The sequence below is a fragment of the Rattus rattus genome, chromosome 3 (genome assembly GCF_011064425.1).
Source record: "Rattus rattus isolate New Zealand chromosome 3, Rrattus_CSIRO_v1, whole genome shotgun sequence".
Classification (NCBI taxonomy): Eukaryota; Metazoa; Chordata; class Mammalia; order Rodentia; family Muridae; genus Rattus; species Rattus rattus.
This window is the reverse complement of record NC_046156.1, coordinates 155,296,205-155,317,931: the sequence shown is the minus strand read 5'-3', so window position 1 is coordinate 155,317,931 and position 21,727 is coordinate 155,296,205. Positions and strand designations below refer to the sequence as shown.

At 43.7% G+C, this 21,727-nt stretch overlaps 1 pseudogene; it reads left to right on the top strand.

The window, feature by feature from the left end:
• The window catches only part of LOC116895972, a 107,054-nt pseudogene extending 87,970 nt beyond the window's left edge, over positions 1 to 19,084 (top strand).
• The last annotated feature ends 2,643 nt before the right edge of the window (positions 19,085 to 21,727 follow it).

The window sequence follows — 21,727 nt, the reverse complement described above, 5'->3', positions numbered from 1 at the left end:
GAGCCAAATCCCCAACTCCCCCACTCTTAAATCAATTCCTCGTCTGAGATTATTTGGAAAATGCCAATATAAATGTCAGTTTCTGTTAATGTGTCAGTTTCTGTTAATGTAACAACTGTCTGAGATGATCGCTTTCTAGGGGGAGGACTGGCTTCAGACAGCAGCTTTTCAGTTGTATGTCATCACATTACAAGTAAGCATACAGGGGAGTAAAACCACTCACCTCACAGCTTCTATGTAAAACAGAAAGAGGAGGACTGAACCCCACTCCTTCAAGAGTGTCCCTTAGCTCACAGACACTGATGTAGTAATCGTGGAGGCTACGAGGCCTATGCTGGGTTCTCTGCATACATGGTATGGTTAGGTAGCTTGGAGTTTTTGTGTCCTTCTAACAATAGGAATGGGGGTGTCTCTGACTCCTTTGCTTGCTCTGGGGACCCTTTTCCTCCTACTTGGTTGCCTCATCCAGCGTGGATATGAGGGTTTGTGCCTAGTCTAATTGAATCTTGTTATGCCACGTTGGGTTGATATCCCTGGGAGGCCCGCTCTTTTCTGAAGGGAAACCCTGGAGGAGTGGATCTGGGGAGAGAGGGAAGATGGCAGGGAGGGCTGCGAAGAGTAGGGGCAGCAATTGGTATGTATTATATTAAAGAAAAATAAATAAAACAAAATTAAATCATGTGCCCTAAGAACTAAAACCTCTTGCAAGACCGCATCTTATAATGGGCCCACCACCTCTCAGGAGCTCCATCTGGGAGGGACTCCAGAGATTCAAGCTCTGGCAGTTACCTGCTGTAGGCTTCCTTCAATATGTTCACACAGATAAGAAATTTATGTTGGCTTCACTACACTTCTGAAGGTGACAGGAAACATCAAGAGCCAGCAGGGGCATGTTCTGGTTGGTATCTGGAACATTCTTCACAAGGTCGTATGTTTATCACTCAGATCCTGGGGATCAGGCTGTTTCGGGAGGGAATGGATGTATTGGGAGTGGACGGGGTGGGAGGTTGTTGGAGGGAATCCATCATCACTAAGGGTGGGACTTAAGGTCTTATAGCCTAGCCCCATTTCCTATGCATGCCTTGCTTCCTGACTTTGGATATGGTGTCACCAGCTGCCTCAAAGCTTTATGTTCCTCTCTTAAGTATTTCTTGTCGGGTATTTGCTCAGAGCAATGAAAATGATACCGTAAAGAAAACCCATTGAAAACGGTTCCTACTTTAAACTGGAATTGTAAAAAACATCCTTTCTTGAAACATAAAATTGACCAAAGCAGAGCAGTGTAGGCAGTGAGATAATTTCCACACCGTGGGAGAAGGGAAATGGTTAAACACAAAGAAACAGTGAAGAGGATTTCTTTGGTTGATGATGCTGTTCTCAGTGGTACAGCGATGACAAGTACATGACTGTGCATTTGTCCTTCCCACAGAACCATGAATCACAAAGGGTGACATTGGAGGGAGGCAAATTGTTTAAAATGCAAATGGGATGCTGGAGAAATTTCAGGATGGAAATCAGACTGAGTATAACTGTGCTGTGAGTGTGGGACAAATCAGGGATGGTGGTAAAGAGTTAAAGGAGAGAAGGCGGAGTTTTGACTAAATATTATGATGCCGAGAATCTAGAAAGGACAAAATCAAAGTGTACAGAACCTGTGGGAGTGATTAAGAGAGCAGATGTGACTCTGCAGCCCTGGAGTTTACAAAGGTTTCTCTCCAAGCAGACATCCCAGGTCTGACCTCTCTGGCTTGAGTAACAATTCAGGAGCACACTAAAGCTGCATCAGTGCGAGCATCTGGGAGAGACCCAGGCCCTGTAGACCATCAAACTCAGTGGTAAAGCCCAGGACCCTGCTGTGGACAATGGCCAGATACTGTAGATGTGGAGGAGCCAATCCCAGAGGAAAATGTGGTCTTAACTCAGTTTCTGTTGGATGTATCATAGTCTGGGTGGCTCCACTGTCTCATAGTTCTGCAGAAAAAAAGTTCAAAATGGAGGTGTCAGGCTATGAGGTTCTATTACAGGACTCTCTGGTTGGCTTATACACACTCCCTGTGGGCACGTCTGTCTCTCTACATGGTGTCCTTTTATAAGAAATCAGTCATCTTGGGCTAGGGCCCCACAGTAACTTCACTATGACCTCTTCTTAAGCAGTTATATTTGCAGAAGTCCCGTATCTGTATCTGAAGTACTGGGAAGACCTAAACTCGTGAAATTGATGGTGCACAACTAAACTCATAATGCACAGAATGGCATGAGTCACCCAACCTCCTGAAAATCAGAAATTGAGAAGTCTCAGGACAGAAGTCACAATATTACATGAGCATTGCTCAGGGCTATCACAATAACGTCAGATAAATCAAAGTCTGATCAAATTGATTCTCCCACATAAAGTCTGTCAGTGGAGGATTAACACGTTGGTACTGAGAACCCAGAGATGTGAGGCTCAGCCATGCATGTCTATAATGCCAGCAACCAGAGACACAGAAGCAGACAGATCTCTCTGGGTTGGAAACCAGGGAAAGACCACATAGCAGAGAAGGAAGCAAAGGAAACAAAGGAAAAGTTCCCTGATACTTGCCAGAGTCTCACAGGAATAAAAGAATATCTGACATTTTGAGAAGAATAATTTTCGGAATGAACAGGAAGTGGAGGGCTGCAGACTGGGCAGCTTATGAGGCAGTGTGTGTTGAAGAAACAGAAAAGCAGTGGTGTGGGAGACAAACGCAGCCAAGAGTGGAAAAGAAGAGCTCAGAGCGAGCCACAAGCATGGAGGGCAAATTCAATGATACAGGAGATAAAAGAAATTTGTATTTCTTTAATAAGGAAAGGGGCAGGGCAAGTATCATCTGCAACTTTTACATCTTTTTGTTTCTTCAAATTTATCCTTCCCTCCATTGCAAAAATTGTTACACCTTCCCCCTTAAAAATTATTATTTTCTCCATTTTACTTTTCTTTCTGTTACTCTGCTATTTCATTTTTGTCTTGCTTGTCTGTTTGCAGGAAGAACTTTTAAATCTATACAGACAACTTACTAACTCATTATCTAACTATTAAATGTGTATTATGTCATTTTTCCTTTGTTGTTAGTAAGTTTCTTAATATTTTGACATATAAAAGACTCAAATACACAGGAAAATTAAATTATGGGCATATTCCTAATCTACATTTTCTACCAGCATCCTATAATACTTCGTCTCCTCTCTGTCTGTCCCTTAGACATCGTTCTAGTTCTCCCTCAACCTGGCTTCTTGTTTTTAACACATTTAAAACAGTGAAAAATACAAAAATACCTCCTTTATTCAGTGTCCTTTTGGAATTTTTTTAAAAACCTTTTCCAACAATTGCTAAATACAACTGTTAGAAAACCATCACAAGTATTAGAGAATCATACTCCCATGTTCTAGAGCGTCATTTGCTGGCTTGAAGTAATCAAAAAGATTAAGAAACATCTTTCTCTCCCATGCTCATGGATTGGCAGGATTAATATAGTAAAAATGGCCATTTTACCAAAAGCGATCTATAGATTCAATGCAATCCCCATCAAAATACCAATCCAATTCTTCAGAGAGTTAGACAGAACTTAATATGATAATTCAATAGCTATGTGCCAAGCTTTGATGACTTTTTCCTCGTCAAGCCCCAAATTCCAGAAAATTAAAAGCCAAAAATAAAAACAAAATCCTTTTATCCTTTTCAAATTAGTTAATGTCAATCGAATTGCCCCAAATAACATTTTCTGTTATGAGATATCTCAAGTACATTGAGAATCATAAAAGAGGAAATGGGTGAAGAGGACAAAGAAGAGGAGGAGGAAAAGGAGGAGGAAGAAAATGAGAAAAAAGAAGAGGGGGGGGTGACCATCAAAATACCAATCCAATTCTTCAAAGAGTTAGACAAAACAATTTGCAAATTCATCTGGAATAACAAAAAACCCAGGATAGCTAAAACTATCCTCAACAATAAAAAGACTTCAGGGGGAATCACTATCCCTGAACTCAAGCAGTATTACAGAGCAATAGTGATAAAAACTGCATGGTATTGGTACAGAGACAGACAGATAGACCAATGGAACAGAATTGAAGACCCAGAAATGAACCCACACACCTATGGTCACTTGATTTTTGACAAAGGAGCCAAATCCATCCAATGGAAAAAAGATAGCATTTTCAGCAAATGGTGCTGGTTCAACTGGAGGTCAACATGTAGAAGAATGCAGATCGATCCATGCTTATCACCCTGTACAAAGCTTAAGTCCAAGTGGATCAAGGACCTCCACATCAAACCAGACACACTCAAACTAATAGAAGAAAAACTAGGGAAGCATCTGGAACACATGGGCACTGGAAAAAATTTCCTGAACAAAACACCAATGGCTTATGCTCTAAGATCAAGAATCGACAAATGGGATCTCATAAAACTGCAAAGCTTCTGTAAGGCAAAGGACACTGTGGTTAGGACAAAATGGCAACCAACAGATTGGGAAAAGATCTTTACCAATCCTACAACAGAGAGAGGGCTTATATCCAAAATATACAAAGAACACACGAAGTTAGACCGCAGGGAGACAAATAACCCTATTAAAAAATGGGGTTCAGAGCTAAACAAAGAATTCACAGCTGAGGAATGCTGAATGGCTGAGAAACACCTAAAGAAATGTTCAACATCTTTAGTCATAAGGGAAATGCAAGTCAAAACAACCCTGAGATTTCACCTCACACCAGTGAGAATGGCTAAGATCAAAAACTCAGGTGACAGCAGATGCTGGCGAGGATGTGGAGAAAGAGGAACACTCCTCCATTGTTGGTGGGATTGCAGACTGGTACAACCATTCTGGAAATCAGTCTGGAGGCTCCTCAGAAAATTGGACATTGAACTACCTGAGGATCCAGCTATACCTCTCTTGGGCATATACCCAAATGATGCCCCAACATATAACAAAAACATGTGCTCCACTATGTTCATAGCAGCCTTATTTATAATAGCCAGAAGCTGGAAAGAACCCAGATGCCCTTCAACAGAGGAATGGATACAGAAAATGTGGTACATCTACACAATGGAATATTACTCAGTTATCAAAAACAATGACTTTATGAAATTCATAGACAAATGGTTGGAACTGGAAAATATCATCCTGAGTGAGGTAACCCAATCACAGAAAAACACACATGGTATGCATTCATTCATAAGTGGCTATTAGCCCAAAGGCTTGAATTACCCTAGATGCACAGAACACATGAAACTCAAGAAGGATGATCAAAATGTGAATGCTTCACTCCTTCTTTAAAAGGGGAACAAGAATACCCTTGGCAGGGAATAGGGAGGCAAAATTTAGAACAGCGGCAAAAGGAATACCTATTCAGAGCCTGCACCACATGTGGCCCATACATATACAGCCACCAAACTAGATAAGATGGATGAAGCAAAGAAGTGCAGGCCAACAGGAACCGGATGTAGATCTCTCCTGAGAGACACACCCAGAATACAGCAAATACATAGGCGAATGCCAGCAGCAAACCACTGAACTGAAAACGGGACCCCCCATTGAAGGAATCAGAGAAAGGACTGGAAGAGCTTGAAGGGGCTCGAGACCCCATATGTACAACAATGCCAAGCAACCAGAGCTTCCAGGGACTAAGCCACTACCTAAAGACTATACATGGACTGACCCTGGACTCTGACCTCATAGGTAGCAATGAATATCCTAGTAAGAGCACCAGTGGAAGGGGAAGCCCTGGGTCCTGCAAAGACTGAACCCCCAGGGAAATAGATTGTGGGGGGGGGGGGGGCAATGGGGGGAGGATGGGGAGGGGAACACCCATAGAGAAGGGGAGGGGGAGGAGCTAGGGGGATGTTTGCCCGGAAACCGGGAAAGGGAATAACAATCGAAATGTAAATAAGAAATAAGTTAATAAAGATAGAAAGAAAGAAAAAAGAAACATCTTTCATGGTCCTAAGAAATCCTCTTTAAAATAACGATCTAAAAACCAGACCTGCAAGAGAATGTGTCCAAATCTGGCACACATGAAGAACCACAACTGAATGGATACGCAGTGTAGCCACAGGAAGTGATACAACGCCTCACACTCTGCTTGTGTAGCTAGGAGAAAGGGAAGCCCTACCCTAAGGGCTTCCTGATGAGTTCTTGCTGGATGGTCTCCTCCAGGGAGAGGAGAAGCATTGTCCTCTCCCTCTGATTGTCGTGCTGTGGTGATAGATTCCTTCTACCAGCGTCTTGGGAGTAGCTTTTAAGTGTTGACTTCTATAATTATCAGCCCCAAACCCTGTAGGCCTAGCACTTATCTATACCATAAGGATAACAGATTGAACAGCTTGAGGAAAACCTCCCTTTGCCCACAGGCTGACGAACTAACCGCACTGGACGCTGAGGTGAAGCCAATTGATTTAATGATCTTGGCTCCAAAGTCAAACATGATCTCAAGGAGTGTCTTGGTATTTTGAAATGATTGTTCCTTGTTGTTTTTAAGATTTATTTTTATTCTGTTTAATAATGTGTATGTGGTGGGGGCTGTGGACAGTTGCCTGAAGAAACACGAGACATCAGATCCCCCTGGAGCTGAAGTTCAGAAAGTTATGAACCCACTCTATGTAGATGCCGAGAATCAATTCAAGTCCCCAGGAAGAGCAGCACATACTCTTATTAAGCATTAAACCGTCATTTCTCCAGCTTTTAAGTGGTCACACGTATTAAAATTATGCCCAAAGTTCTTGCTGAGTAAAAGTTCAGAGGGATTTCCTGCCTGCCTTGTGTGATACTAAATACATTACCGCCTATGAGACCACAGAAGGTTTGAGAGCCAAACCTAACTGCTTCCTCATGCACTAAGTTCAGTCTTCTCAGAGATCACCTTCGCCATCCATGACCAGCCAACGTAACAGGAATTTGACTGAAAGTTTTAGCCACAGTGTAGATTCCTCATAAAAGTTATAGTATAAGGGAAGAGAATATTATTATTAATATCAAGTCATCAAATAAAGCCTTCATCTACCTTTCTGGTTCACTGGAATGCTCTTTTCTAAGTCCTGTTGGGTCTGGCTAAAAATCAAATTACACATCCCAAGTTTTGCTAAATGCTGGCATACCCACTACTTTAGATATGAGAAGAACTTTCTAAAGGAAGTGTAGTGCACACCTGTATTCCTAACACAGAATTGGAGGAAAGGGAATCGCAGGTTTGGGGCAAAGCCAACATGGGCTACACAGTTAGACCCTGTATCAGACTAAGTAAATAAACTCCAGTACATTGACAGATCTCCTGTGTGCACATACCTCCACTTTCAATCTCTACAGAACAAACAGAGCACACAGCTGCCCCTTTCACGTTCTAACCAAGGAGGAAGGAAAAACCAGAATTCACTCTCCAGCAATCAGCTCTTACACCTCAAGGCCAGATATCCTCATATTAGCATCAGATAAAGCTAACTTCCTTCTGAGACGAAGGCGGTGGAAGTCAGGCCCAGTTCTCCTTTTGTGGTGCCTCACCAGGCCTGGAAGAATGGTGCCTTGCATTTCTTTCTCTGTCTTTTTTAAATACCAAGATTCGATCATTCCCGCATTGTTTTGAGGGGACAGAGAACATCAGAGACCACTTTACCCCTGCCCAGAAGAAACAACTCCCCCAAATCAGAAGGTCCAGTGAGAGAAGCAGACAGGAGTTGGAGGGTACAAAGAGATGAAAGGCTAGGTAGCTGGGACCATCACAAAACTGTAATGATTGATTCGGGTTCTTGTCCTGATGAATCCTGCTTGCTCTATGAATACAGAAGCTATAGGAGAATGCTATGCGTCTAAACCGGTGGTGAGGGGGGTTTTGTTTTGTTTTGCTCACTATTTTCTCACTATGCATTTCACTTTTCTTTCCTTAGTTCGGGGCTTGTTTTAGAGAGCTTCCGGTGTGACATGTTATGGAAGCTTGAAGCTTTACCGGGCGATGGCTTTCACTCAACCATTGCCTCCTCCTGGTCGTTTTCTTCAATGATCTAATTACACACCAGGAGATCAGGAATGAGAACATTTTGGCATCAGAGAGAGGGGAGGAGGGGGGGGAGGGAGAGAGGGAGGGGAGGGAGAGAGGGGAGGGGAGAGGGAGGGAAGATATGAGGGAGAGAGGAGAGGGAGGGAGGACAGGAGAGGGAGGGAGGGAGAGGGAGGGGGACAAGGACAGGGACAGGGACAGGGACAGGAAGAGAAGAGACCTGCTCTGCTCCACCATCCCAGTCTTACGTCTCCTTTTCTCTGAGTTGTATTAAATGAATAGAGCTTTCTTATTATACTTAAGCAGAGCTGTCTCAGGGAAATTCTATCTAAAACTTAAAGCTTTCATTGACCAAAAATAATCCATACCCATCCCAATGCAACTCACACTTGGCAGCACATGAAGTACGTTTTAAAATTAATGTTGATATTTAAGATCTTGACAGAATAGGCTAAACAAAGTTTGGGATTTTTGTTTGTTTGTTTGTTTGTTTAGTAGGGAAAGATTCCTTTTGGGGTCACATATTAAAATGGAAATGAGGTCTCTGGTTGAGCTCAATATAGAAAGAGCAAAAACTGGAGCTGGAGGTTGAGCCAAGAGCGTCCAGACAGCTCTGCGCTGTGGAAGTGGGGCCAGCGGGGAAGGAAGCCTTGACTTCCGCTTTCTTCTGATTCACAGTCTAGGGCTCCGGAGCACAGCTCCAGACTGGGCAGGGAGATCTTATCATAGCTTTGAAAGCACATTGTTGACAGGGTCCTGTTTCCTTAAAGTTCAAAAAATATCATATACAGCTCATGACGGCTCTTAGCTGCTTCCATCCAAAATGCATTCCTTAGCAGGATTTCCCTGAACCCTAGGGAATACCCGCAAGGACTGACAGTGGGCCCTGTACCCTAAGGAAGGCCAAGCCACAGAAAATTTGATTTCTCTGTGACAGCACTCCTGTGTTCCAGAGAACTAAATTAATGTGGGGCCAATGCTTCTGATCACAGTTTGCCAATAAACTATAATACTAAAGTAAGTCCCACTGGGTGATCCAGAATTTTCTTCAGTTCAGCTTTCTACAGGTTTTATTGATTACAGTTTTACTGAACTATCAGCAACTAATATAGCTTTTAAGGCATCTACTTTGAGGAATGTATGTGAGATGTTTTTGGTGCTTGACTGAGTTACAGGATGGCTGAGTCACAAGTAATGATGCAGTTTCTGTAACATACAAAGAACACGCACGGTGCCTAAGGCGTTTATTATATTCTTCCAACATTTTTATATTTATTAAACTCTGAAATAGATAAAATCCCCCAGAACAATTATTTCTTTTGCATTGAAATGTCTAGGTTTTTGTTTTAGTATAAAGATATCTAATTTTAATAAATCATCAATGCTTCTGTATTTGATCATTAAATACTTCTCATTGCCCAGTGAATATGTCACTGACTTTACACAGCTTCAAGTCTCATAGATAAATGATACCTCCTTTATCCAGCATACGAAGAACAATATTTCCTCTGAATTACTATAGACAACAGGTGAGAAATATATAAAAGATATTAAGAATTGCTAATTTACTCAATTCAGAGATGAAGAAATACCAAGACAGCAATTTAAGTAAATTCCCTCGTCATGTGCTAATGGCTACAGTGAAATAATACTTTTTATTTTCAACAAACTGCTCTCTGGGTCAAGTATAGCCCAATCCCTAATCATCAACTGATTACTCTGTTTCATCATTTCTAGAAAGATAGATACCTCCTCGAGTTTTACATAGTTAAAGTTACACTTCAGACATTTTAATTAGCAATCAAAGTAGTAGATTTGATACAGCACTTGCATAGACACTTTGTATCTCTTAGCCCCCCTCTTCACACACACTGGCCTTGCTTCCCACCAGTCGCCCCCCCACCCTCATGCTTTCAGTGCTCATTGCCTGCATCCGCTGTGATGTATCATCTTACTGCACACTGTGGCGTTGTCTATGAAAATGTGAGCAGCTCCTAGGAGTCTGAGAGATAAATCTTAGAGGAATACCAGGAGATAGAAGCCAGATGAAACCGGCAAGAGAAACCTGGGCATACACTTGTGATCTCAGCACCCAGGTGGCACAGGCAGGAGGATTTCTGCCAGGTCATACCAGCCTCGGCACCAGAGTGAGTCTTATGCCATCCTGGCCTCCACAGTGAGTTCCAGGCCAGCCTGAGCTACAGAGTATGGCTGTCTCAAGAGAAGATAATAGCAATAGTTGTTACCTAAGGAAATAGATTGTGAACATTAGTTCACAATTACTTCTAAAATTCTTCTCAGTTTTGTTATCTTTGTAGAGTAAATGAGGTAACTTTCTAATTAAATTGCTAACTTTCTGATTAAGATTTATATTCGGCTTAACAATTAATATCGCTATTATAATTCAAACCTTCAATACCCCCACCACAGGTCTGTGCTTTGAATCTTATTCCCTAGCTTGTGGGAGGTTGAAGAACCTTTAGGAGATGGGGTCTAGAAGGGAAGAGATCCCTGGGAGTGGAGAACCCATTCAATAGAACTGCATTTGAAAAGAGAGTGCCACCACCAGACAGGGGCCCTGCTTGAAGTGGTTTCCCCAGTTCAGTTTCACAGGTACTCAGAGGCCACTGCAGCTCTGGACCAAGGGGATTGGCTACATCTTCAGCTGTCTGTTAACAAAATTTGACATCATCCACTTGATACTGGATTGTTTTGTTTTCTAGCATCCAGAATTCAAAATCCAATGGACAGATTCACTCCATTCCTTCCTTTATGAGTGGGAATGTTTACTCTTGATCATTATATTTTGGAGGTAAATATTTTCCTTTTGATGTCACGGGGTCTCACAAATATGAGTTTGTTTTGATTCTCAAAAGAAACTTTGGACTTTGAACAATGTTGGAATGAGTAAGACTCTGGGGTTTCACATTTATGTATGTATGTATGTATGTATGTATGTATGTATGTATGTATGTATGTATTTTTTTTAATTTTTATTTATTTCCCAAATGCTGTTCCCTTCCTGGTCCCTCCCTCACAAAGTCCCTCCCCCATCTCCCCTTCTGCTTTGAGAGGGTTCCCCCACCCCCGAAATCCCCACACCCTGGCACATCAAGTCTCTGCCAGATTAGGTTCATCCTCTTCACAGAGGCCCCACAAGGTTCCCAAAGCATTTAGTTTTAAGAACATCAAACAGACAGCAATGAATTTCGTGCAGAACTACCTGTGTCTAGCCAGCCACGTCATCATTGAGAAGGAGAGGCACAGTTGTAAACACACAGGTAGAGGAGGCACGCCCAGTCCACCCTCCGGCTGTTTCTCTTCTGCATGAGGAACAGTGTGACTCAGGTTCCAGAAGGTCGGAACAACTGATCTTTTCTGTAAATATTAGAAATAGGAAGTTGGCAATTGGGGTAAAGTCCAATTTAAAAAAAAAAGGTATTTCTTTCTAAAATAGAAATAGGAAGTTGAGAAAGACTTTATAGATTAGAAGCCACACAATGTTCTTTCTGTTGATCCTGGTAAAGAAGTATTGTTTACTTTGGGACTAGACTTTCTCAGACATTGAAGAAAACCCAGGCAAGAGAACTTTGTCAAGACACAGACTTATCCTTTCTCACCTTTGGGCAAAGAACCTGTAAGTGATGGGCTATGTTTCCAATAGTCTACTGCCCTAGAAACAAACAAAAAAGGATGCCTTCCTACTCATTGGATACTTTGTTCCCAATAGTCTACTGCTATAGAAACAAACAAACAAACAAACAAACAAACAAACAAACAAAGATGCCTTCCTACTTTCCTACTCAATGGATATTTAGGAACAAAGGAACTCTGTCAGCTAATGACCCATTGTCATTTTTGGTGACAGCTAGAAGGAAGACTTTAGACACTTCTCTGAACGCTGCAAGAGAAGTCAAAGGAATTGCAACTTTGAGCAGGAATTGTGAGGATGACAAGTTTATACAAGGCTGGAAAATGCTTAATCTTCACGCAAGCAAATGGAAACAAGATTGATGGATGGACCGCAGGAAGTGCCATTCTATTACGTCAGACCTCACTCTATAATAATGTAGAAGCTAAAGGCAGTTTTTTTATTGAATATTTTTATTTACATTTCAAATGTTATTTATTCCCTTTCCCAGTTTACCAGACATAAGCCCACTATCCGATCCCTCTCCCCTTCTTCTATAAAAGTGATCCCCTCCCCACCCACCACACCTTCCCATCCCCACTCCACCCCTGACATTCCCCTACACTGGGGTTCCAACCTGGGCAGGGCCAAGGGCTTCTCCTTCCATTGGTGCCCAACAAGACCTTCCTCTGCTACATATGCAGTTGGAGCCATGGGTCAGTCCATGTAAAGTCTTTGTGTAGTGGTTCATTCCCTGGGAGCTCTGGTTGGTTGGCATTGTTGTCCTTATGGGGTTGCAAGCCCCTTCAGCTCTTTCTATCTGTTCTCTAATTCCTCCAACGCCGGTCCTGTTCTCAGGTCAGTGGTTTGCTGCTAGCATTCGCCTCTGTATTTGACATGCACTGGCTGTGCCTCTCGGGAGACAGCCATATCACTGTCAGCATGGACTTCTTAGCTTCATCCATCTTAGCTAGTTTTGGTGGCTATACATATATGGGCCACATGTAGGGCAAGCTCTGAATGACTGTTCCTTCAGTATCTGCTCCAAACTTTGCCTCCCTATCCCTCCTATGAATATTTTTGTCCCCCTTTTAAGAAGGACTGAAGCATCCACACTTTGGTTATTCTTTTTCTTGAGCTTCAGGTGGTCTGTAGATTGTATCTTGGATAATTCTAGATTTTGGGCTAATATCCACTTATCAGTGAGTGCATGGCATGTGTCTTTTTCTGTGATTGGGTGACCTCACTCAGGATGATATTTTCTAGTTCCATCCATTTGCCTATGAATTTCATTAAGGCATTGTTTTTGATAGCTGAGTAGTACTCCATTGTGTCATTGTACCATATTTTTTTAATCCACTTCTCTGTTAAAGGCATCTGGGTTCTTTCCAGCTTCTGGCTATTATAAATAAGGCTGCGATGAACATAGTGGAGCACGTGTCTTTGTTGCATGTTGGAGCATCTTTTGGGTATATGCCCAGGAGAGGTACAGCTGGGTCCTCAGGTAATGCAATGTCCAATTTTCTGAGGAACCTCCAGACTGATTTCCAGAGTGGTTGTATGTAGGGAGCTGCGACGTGCCACGCCTCAAAGATGGCGCTGGTTTCTGCCTTCCACCCTCCTGACGGTGAGTGCTCCTTGTAGTAAACAAGTCCTTATTTGGCTATGCCTGCCTGGCCTGCTAGCTTCCGCATAGAGACAGTCTATCTGCATGATCCACGTGGCACGTTGGGGTTGGTTGGCGTTGGGTACTTAAGCTGATGTAGGGCATTTCCCGGGGTAGTAGTAGAAGATTGTATCAAGGTTCCCGAATAAACTGCTTGAAGAAGATCTCCTCTGGTCATGTCTTTCTTGCTGGTCGAGGTTGGGCGCGACAAGTGGTGGCCCATATGGGGACCTCCTGAGATCAGAACTTCTTGCAGACAGGGCAGCTCTGGTAAGTTCCCAAGGTAAGGTGGGACTATAAAGACCACAGGAAATAAGCAGCCATAAAGTCTCAGGGTAGTGAGCAAGAAAGTTCGAGGCAGCAGCGAATCGAAAGTAGCAAGACACGCGGTGAATTTAGCCGTAGCAGCGTAGAAAGTTTTTGTCATGGGGACCTCACAGTCTCATCCAATTTTTCTGGCTCTTCAAGAGCTGTTCGAGCGAAAAAAGCTAAAAATAAAAAGGAGCACCATGGAGATTCTTGAGCAAATGCAATGCCATTGCACCCTGGTTTGCTGTCTCTGGTAATCTTACTGTGGCAAGTTGGGAAAAATTAGGGAAAGACCTTGATTTTGCCTGGGAACAGGGCACTCTAAGACCTGGGGTCCGTCCAGTGTGGGGCTTAGTGCCTTGAGGATCAGAAATGTTGTCAGGCAGCTATAGAGAAGGGGCAAGCTGCCCTAGAAATGCTTCAAGAGAAGAGGTCAGAAAAGCAGGGAAGCACAAAGGAGACAGAATAAGAAAAGACAGATACAGAGGAAAAAACAGACGAAACAGATTCAGAAGAAGTGTTACAAGAATTGATAGATCAAATGCCGAAACAGTCTCTAAGGAATAGACAGAAGAAGAAAAGGAAAAAGCCTAAAATGGCGGAGGAACCTCCTGGGCGGTTCCCCTCGGCTCCTCCTCTCTGCAATGTTGTAGAGGGAGGAAGTAGAGTCTCAGGTAGTACATTCTGCCCTGAAGTGTGGAGAGCAGTTCGTACTGAGCTGCATTTGGCCTATCCTGTCTATGTGGATGCTAATCAACAAAGATATCATGAGCCTCTTGATTTCAAGGTGATTAAAGCCTTGGCTGAGTCAGTGAGAACACATGGTATCACTGCCTCCTTTACTATTGGTCAGATAGAGGCTCTGCACAGATTTTGCATGACTCCTAATGATTGGACCAACCTGGCACAAGCATGCCTCAGCCCAGGGCAGTATCTAGATTGGAGAGCTTTTCTAATTGAATATGCCAATGAACAGGCTGCTGCCAATTTGGTGGTGGGAGGCAGGCAAGAGTGTCTGTTTGTGTGTTTCCCCAGGACCAGCAAGATCCGTTGTGGGTCCCCGAGAGATTGACCAGGAGGTGCAGCAAGGATGAAGATCCTGCTGTTGCTGACACTTCTCAGTGTGACCCAAGTGCTGGTCCAAACAGAGCCCTGGTGGGGGATGCTATCGGTGTTCCTGAGACCCATGCCGATATGCCATGACCTTTAAGCCCACTCCTGTAGGTGTTTATCTTTCTTTTGTGTGTATTGTTAGTAATGCTAGTCAGGAGTTTCGGGAGGTTTTGGTGTGCTCTAATAATACCTGTTTTTATACACAATGCTGGGATGCAGAAAATGCTGTGGTTGCTCGCATGCCCAAAATGGGTTCCAGTTCCTGTGGATGCCCCCCATGCTATAACTCTATTTAGACAAAAAGGGGATTTCGGCATCTCCGCTGCCATAATTACAGCTATATCCCTTGCTGCAGTAGGAGCAACGACTGCTGCCATAGCTGTGAGTCATTCCGTGCAGTCAGCCCATACGTTGAATAATTTGTCTTCCAATGTGGCACATGCTCTTGATGTGCAGGCGGCATTAATGCTCAACTTAAAGGTGACCTCATGGTGGTCAATCAAAGAATTGACCTGGTACAAAAGCAAATTGACACACTGTGGCAGCTTGCACAGCTAGGTTGCCAGTGGAGATACTCTGGCCTATGTGTGACCAGTATTCAGTATGAAAATTTTACGTGTGCAGCTAATCTGTCTAAACAGTTGTCAAGTTATCTTCTGGGTAATTGGACTGGAGAATTCGATTTCTTAATGGATCTGCTACGTGTAGCCATCATGACCGTGAACTCCACATGTGCAGATGCTGGATTGTCATCTTGGATTGCTACTGCTATGAATCATCTGAGGGAGTGGGCGGGTATGGGAGCCCTAGCTGGATTCTTGCTGCTGGTCTCCCTAGTGAGCCTGTGGTGTCTCTGTAGAATGAGGTTTGTCCAGAGGTGGCATGCAGCTATTGAGGCAGGACAGTCCCCTCAAACCTGGCTTACAGTCATTCAGAAGACCTAGTTGCACCTCGCCCCTGAGTATGTGTGAGAGACCCTGCCCAGTGACAGGCAACTTCCCTTCTACCTAAGGCATGGAACCTTGTGGGCGACAAGTGTCCTGAGACGGGTTTAATGAAGGGGATGATCCTAAGACCGGGGGGGGGGGGGGCGCCACGCTCAGCGGCGCCTTTGCCTGCTTGATTAATTAAACAAAATGGGGGAACTGTAGGGAACTGTGACGTGCCGCGCCTCAGAGATGGTGCTGGTTTCCGCTTTCCACCCTCCCGACGGTGAGCGCTCCTTGTAGTAAACAAGTCCTTATTGGCCTGCTAGCTTCCACATAGAGAGAGCCTATCTGCATGACCCATGTGGCATGTTGGGGTTGGTTGGCGTTGGGTACTTAAGCTGATGTAGGGCGTTCCCTGGGGTAGTAGTAGAAGATTGTATCAAGGTTCCTGAATAAACTGCTTGAAGAAGATCTCCTCTGGTCGTGTCTTTCTTGCTGGTGGAGGTTGGGCGTGACAGTTGTACCAGTTTTCAATCCCACTAACGATGGAGGAGTGTTCCTCTTTCTCCACATCCTCGCCAGCATCTGTTGTCATCTGAGCTTTTGATCTTAGCCATTCTGACTAGTGTGAGGTGGAATCTCAGGGTTGTTTTGATTGCATTTCCCTTATGACTAAAGATGTTGAACATTTCTTTAGGTACTTCTCAGCCATTCGATATTCCTCAGCTGAGAATTGGCTCCGTATCCCACTTTTTAATAGGGTTATTTGCCTCCCTGCGGTCTAACTTCCTGAGTTCTTTGTATATTTTGGATATAAGGCCTCTATCTGTTGTAGGATTGGTATAGATCTTTTCCCAATCTGTTGGTTGCCTTTTTGTCCTAACAACAGTGTCCTTTGCCTTACAGAAGCTTTGCAGTTTTATGAAGTCCCATTTGTCAATTCTTGATCTTAGAACATAAGCCATTGGTGTTTTCTTCAGGATATTTTCCCCAGTACCCATGTGTTGGAGCCTCTTACCCATTTTTTTCTATTAGTTTGAGTGTATCTGGTTTGATGTGGAGGTCCTTGTTCCACATGGACTTAAACTTGGTATGGGGCAATAAAAATGGATCGATTTGCATTCTACTACATGCTGACCTCCAGTTGAACCAGCACCATTTATTAAAAATGCTATCTTTTTTCCATTGGATGGTTTTAGCTCCTTTGTCAAAGATCAAGTGACCATAGGTATGTGGGTTCATTTCTGGATCTTCGATTCTATTCCACTGATCTACCTGCCTGTCTCTGTGCTAATACCATACAGTTTTTCTATCACTATTGCTCTGTAATACTACTTGACGTCAGGGATGGTGAGTTCCCAAAAAAGTTCTTTTATTGTTGAATATAGTTTTCTATATCATGGGTTTTTTGTTATTCCAAATGAATTTACAAATAGTGATATTTTGACTTCTTTCTTTCCAATTTGTATCCCATTGACTTGGTTTGTTGAATGATTGCTTCTACTTGTTTGCTTGTGTTGCCCTGTATTTCTTTAAGGGACTTATTTATGTCCTTCTTAAAGTCCTCTATCATTATCATAAAATGTGATTTTATATGTAAATCTTGCTTTTCTGGTTTGTTTGCATATCCAGTATTTGCTTTGGTGGGAGAGCTGGGCTCTGATGATGCCGAGTAGTCAAGTAGTCTTGGTTTCTGTTGCTTAGGTCCCTGCGCTTGCCTCTTGCCATCAGGTTGTCTCTTGTGTTAGTTTGTCTTGTTGCCTCTAACAGTGGCTTGACCCTCCTGTAGACCTGTGTGCCAGCACTCCTGTAGACCTGTTTTCTTTCAGCCGGATCTGGGAACAGGGAGCTCTACTCTCAGGTGTGTAGGCGCTCCTGGTGATTGGCTTTCAGCTCTCTGCACAGGCAGAAACCTGAAGGGTCCAGCCCCTGACTGCTCCGAGGTCCCTGTGCCCAGGGTACACAGATGGCATTAGGTGATTCCCTCTTGGGTTGGGAATGTGGGCAGAGAATAGTCTCCTCTGAGTTCTCAGGAGTGTCTGCACTTCTGAGGGTCCACCTCTCTCCCCCATGGGATTTGGGTACAGAGAACTGTGTGACCAGTCCATTTCAGTTCCAGGCACATGCCGGACCCAGGAGGTTCCTGCCGCTGACTGCTCCTATATTCCAGAGGTACTATATAGTTTCCTCTTGGGCCAGAGATGTGAGAGTGGTGGGCAGGAGTAGTGGACTGTCCTGCAGTCTCAGGATTGTCCGTACTTCTGTGTGTTCAGCTCTCCCCCACACTCCTGGGATTTGGGTGCAGGAAGCTGTTGGATCAGTTCAGATCAGTTCCGGCCACAGCCAGAAACTGGAATTGCCCTGTCCCAGAGGACTTCTGCCTTTGTGTGTCCTAAGTCCACAAGGCAGGTCACTTAGAGCAGAAAAGTTGGTCTTACCTCTGCTCTCAGGTGTGTAGGCGCTCCTGGCTCCGGAATGGTCCTGCCCCTGACTGCTCCTAGGTCCCTGTAAAGCTTTTCATTGAGTGTGTGTGTTATATGTATGCTCCCTTGTAATACAAGGAAGCCAGCAGAAGATGGCAGGAGTCTGGCTCTATCCTTCTCCATCTTACTCCCTTGAGGAAGAGTCTCTCACCGGACCTTTCTAGGCTTGCTATCAAAGACCCACCCATATTGACTGACGGTGGCACCTTCTCAAATAGGCATTCTATTATTTTGTTCCCAGAAGCCCAGACTAATACAGCCACTTTTCTTTGGCTGCCCCAGTTCCTCACTTTTAACTGCATATCTACTAAGCATGTTGTATAGAGGTATCACTCACATTCGGAAAAAACACACAGAAAACAATAATTACTGTTTAAGCAACAAAAGTTCAATTTTTTCCTTTTGAAAAATATTTATTGAGTATAAATAAATGTCCTATACATTAAATATCAAGAAATATTCATTATTCATTACAAGTCAGGCTTGTAAAGGAAATTAAGGAGACTTTCAAGGAAGTAAAAATTGACCAGATTGAGGATTTACAAGGCCAGCTGGAAGACGTGATAGAAGATGCAAACGAGACCCAGGGAGCCCTGGGCCACAGCCACGGCCCAGATTGGATGAGGACGACCTGGAAGCGGAGTTGGATGTGCTGGGCAACGAGCTTCTGGGTGATGAGGACAGCTCTTACTTGGATGAAGCAGCTTCTGCACCGGCAATTCCAGAAGGCGTTCCCGCTGACACAAAAAACAAGGATGGAGTGCTGATGGATGAATTTGGGCTGCCACAGATTCCAGCTTCGTAGACTTGCAGCATTCCAGCATGCGATGTAAAAAAATAAAAGTATTCTGGGACTAGGAAGTATTTCCCAATTTGCCAAACAGATTTAGGTTTCTCTCCTTTCTTTGAAGGAAAAGCTAATGACACTGCTCCTGTATTTTTATTTTTTCCATTAAGGAATTTATTGCTTGGGGGACGCTGTCTTTACTAAAATTTGATTCTTTTTTTTTTCCCCTTAGGAAAGACTAACTGAAAAGTACCTTTGACTTTGCATGACTTGTTTTCATTCATTAATAATTATCTGCAATTAAACCAAGGAGATGAGACTCTAAATTCTATGGTAGTATGATGACATATTAATAAAATAGAGATTATTGATGGGGGTGAGACTTGATAATATGCTTCAGAACCATTGTCTCTCGTGGTACTGTAGATGGGTTTAAGTGATGGCCTCCTCTGATAGGTTTCGTTGTGTCATGTGAGCAAGTCATTACTCCGTCTACTGTTAATGAACTGTCACTACCGCATCATGAGTTACTACTTTGATTCCATGGCTCCCTCAGCTCCTTCCTTTGGTGATGAACAGCAATGTGGAATTGTGAGCTGAATAAACCCTTTCCTTCCAGTCCTAATCAGGGTTTCTACTCCTGCACAAAACATCATGACCAGGAAGCAAGTTGGAGAGGAAAGGGTTTATTCAGCTTATACTTCAGGACTGGAACTCACACAGGGCAGGAACTTGTAGGCAGGAGCTGATGAAGAGGCCATGGAGGGGTGCTGCTTACTGTCTTGCTTCCCCTGGCTTACTCAGCTTGCTTTCTTATAGAACCCAAGACTACCAGCCCAAAGATAGCACCGCCCACAATGGACCCTCCCACCTTGATCACTAATGGAGAAAATGCCTTACAGCTGGATCTCATGGAGGCATTTCCTCAAGGGAGGCTCCTTTCTCTGTGATAACTCCAGCTTATATCAAGTTGACACACAAAACCAGTCAGTGAAACCACTGTCACGTCTGTGTTCCCATACTGTCTTTGTGGAGAACCCATCCAACACAATTCCAGGGTGGGCAGAGCAGCTAAGTATTCTGTTAGTACCTTAGAAAAGCAGATACGAGGGAAACGTTGAGGCCATTGGAAGTCACCCTGACCTGAGAACTACACAGTGCTTCATAGAATGCTCCAGGCAAACAGACTAAATGGTCCTCCCTAGACCTACCAGATACAACAGCCACCGAAAGGCTTGACCATTGTTTGTCATGGTTTATTATACTAAATCATGGGGATTCTACATTTTTTAAGTCGTTCTGTTTCGGTGTGCTTTTCAGAAACAGGGTCTCATTTTGTAGCCCATCGTGGTCTTCAACTCAAGCAATCCTCCTGCCTCAACCTCCTAAGTGCTGGGATTTCAGGTGTGAGCCATCATAAACAGCTGTCTTTACCAGTCCTCTTAAGTACAGATCACATCTAATGTTCTGTTATGTGATTTTTATATATCCTGAATAACGTCACATCTGTGGGTCAATGGCCTCCAGATTCCCCCTCTCTTAATTTTAAAAGCTAAATACATGGCAGTCCCAGTTATGAAACTTTCAAGGAGGGGAGGGCACAGACCATTGTGGGTGGTGCCATCCCTGGGCTGGTAATCCTGGGTTCTATAAGAAAATAAGCTGAGCAAGCCAGAAAAAGCAAGCCAGTAAGTAACATCTCTGACTGTTATCATGAAAGTCATGAAGTTTCTCCCTTCCTCATGAGCTCTGAGTGAAAGGTATCTGAAAACCAAAGAGCCTTCGAAATCTAGCTCAATGCTTTGTGCCAGGAAAACACTCACAAATGTCTTTTTTTAATACCACACTTAAAAGAAACAATCCACTAGAGCTCCCTAGGACTAAACCACCATCCAAAGAGTACACACGGCAGACCCATGGCTCCAGCTGCATATGTGGCGGAGGATGGCCTTGGTCCTGCCAGTGTAGGGGGATATCAGGACAGGGAGGTGGGAAGGGGTGGGTGGATGGGTGGGGGAACACCCTCATAGAGGAAGGGGAGGGGGTTCGGATAGGGGGTTTATGGACAGGAAACCAGGAAAGGGAATAACATTTGAAATGTAAATTTAGAAATCCATTAAAAAAAAGCAAGCAATCCAAGTATCAATCAAGAGTCAAACGAGGTACCAACCATTTCTCTATACAATGGACTAATATACAACTTTGAAAATAATGTACTGTATTATACACAACCAAGTTAACGGCTTCCAAAAGCATTTTTGAGTCAAAGAGTTAAGTCACCGAGTGTGATTCCACATGGCTTTCCAACACAGGCAAAGCAGTGAGGGGTGGGGGGTGGGTTGAAACCACAAGGGAGCAGGGTAGGATCAACACAAAATCCAAGCCAGTGGTTCAGTGCTTATCTGGTGGGATTAGGAGTGAGGGGTGATGCTCAGATGGGCGGAGCATCATAGAAGCAGTCGCTATTGTTCTGTGCACACTCTACCGGACTTTATTGCTCTGTAATTGATCCTGCATCATATGGAGTCTGAACTTCAGGAGTACTAAAAAGACATAGATGTCTTGGTCAGCAAGAGTTTCAGAATTGGCACGATACATGAGACAAGGGATTCCTGGAACTTCCTCTGTGGTCCTGCCAGGGAGCAAGAAGAAGCTTTGCCATGATTGTCACGTGGCTGGCAGCCCAGTCGGACCACCCCCAATGAGCGTGAGGTCAAAGAAGCAAGATGGACAGGCCTGGCTCCTGCCTTCAATATACTTTCTCCTTCTGCATCAAAAACTCCCAGGGAAAAGGAGCAGGAGTTTACATTT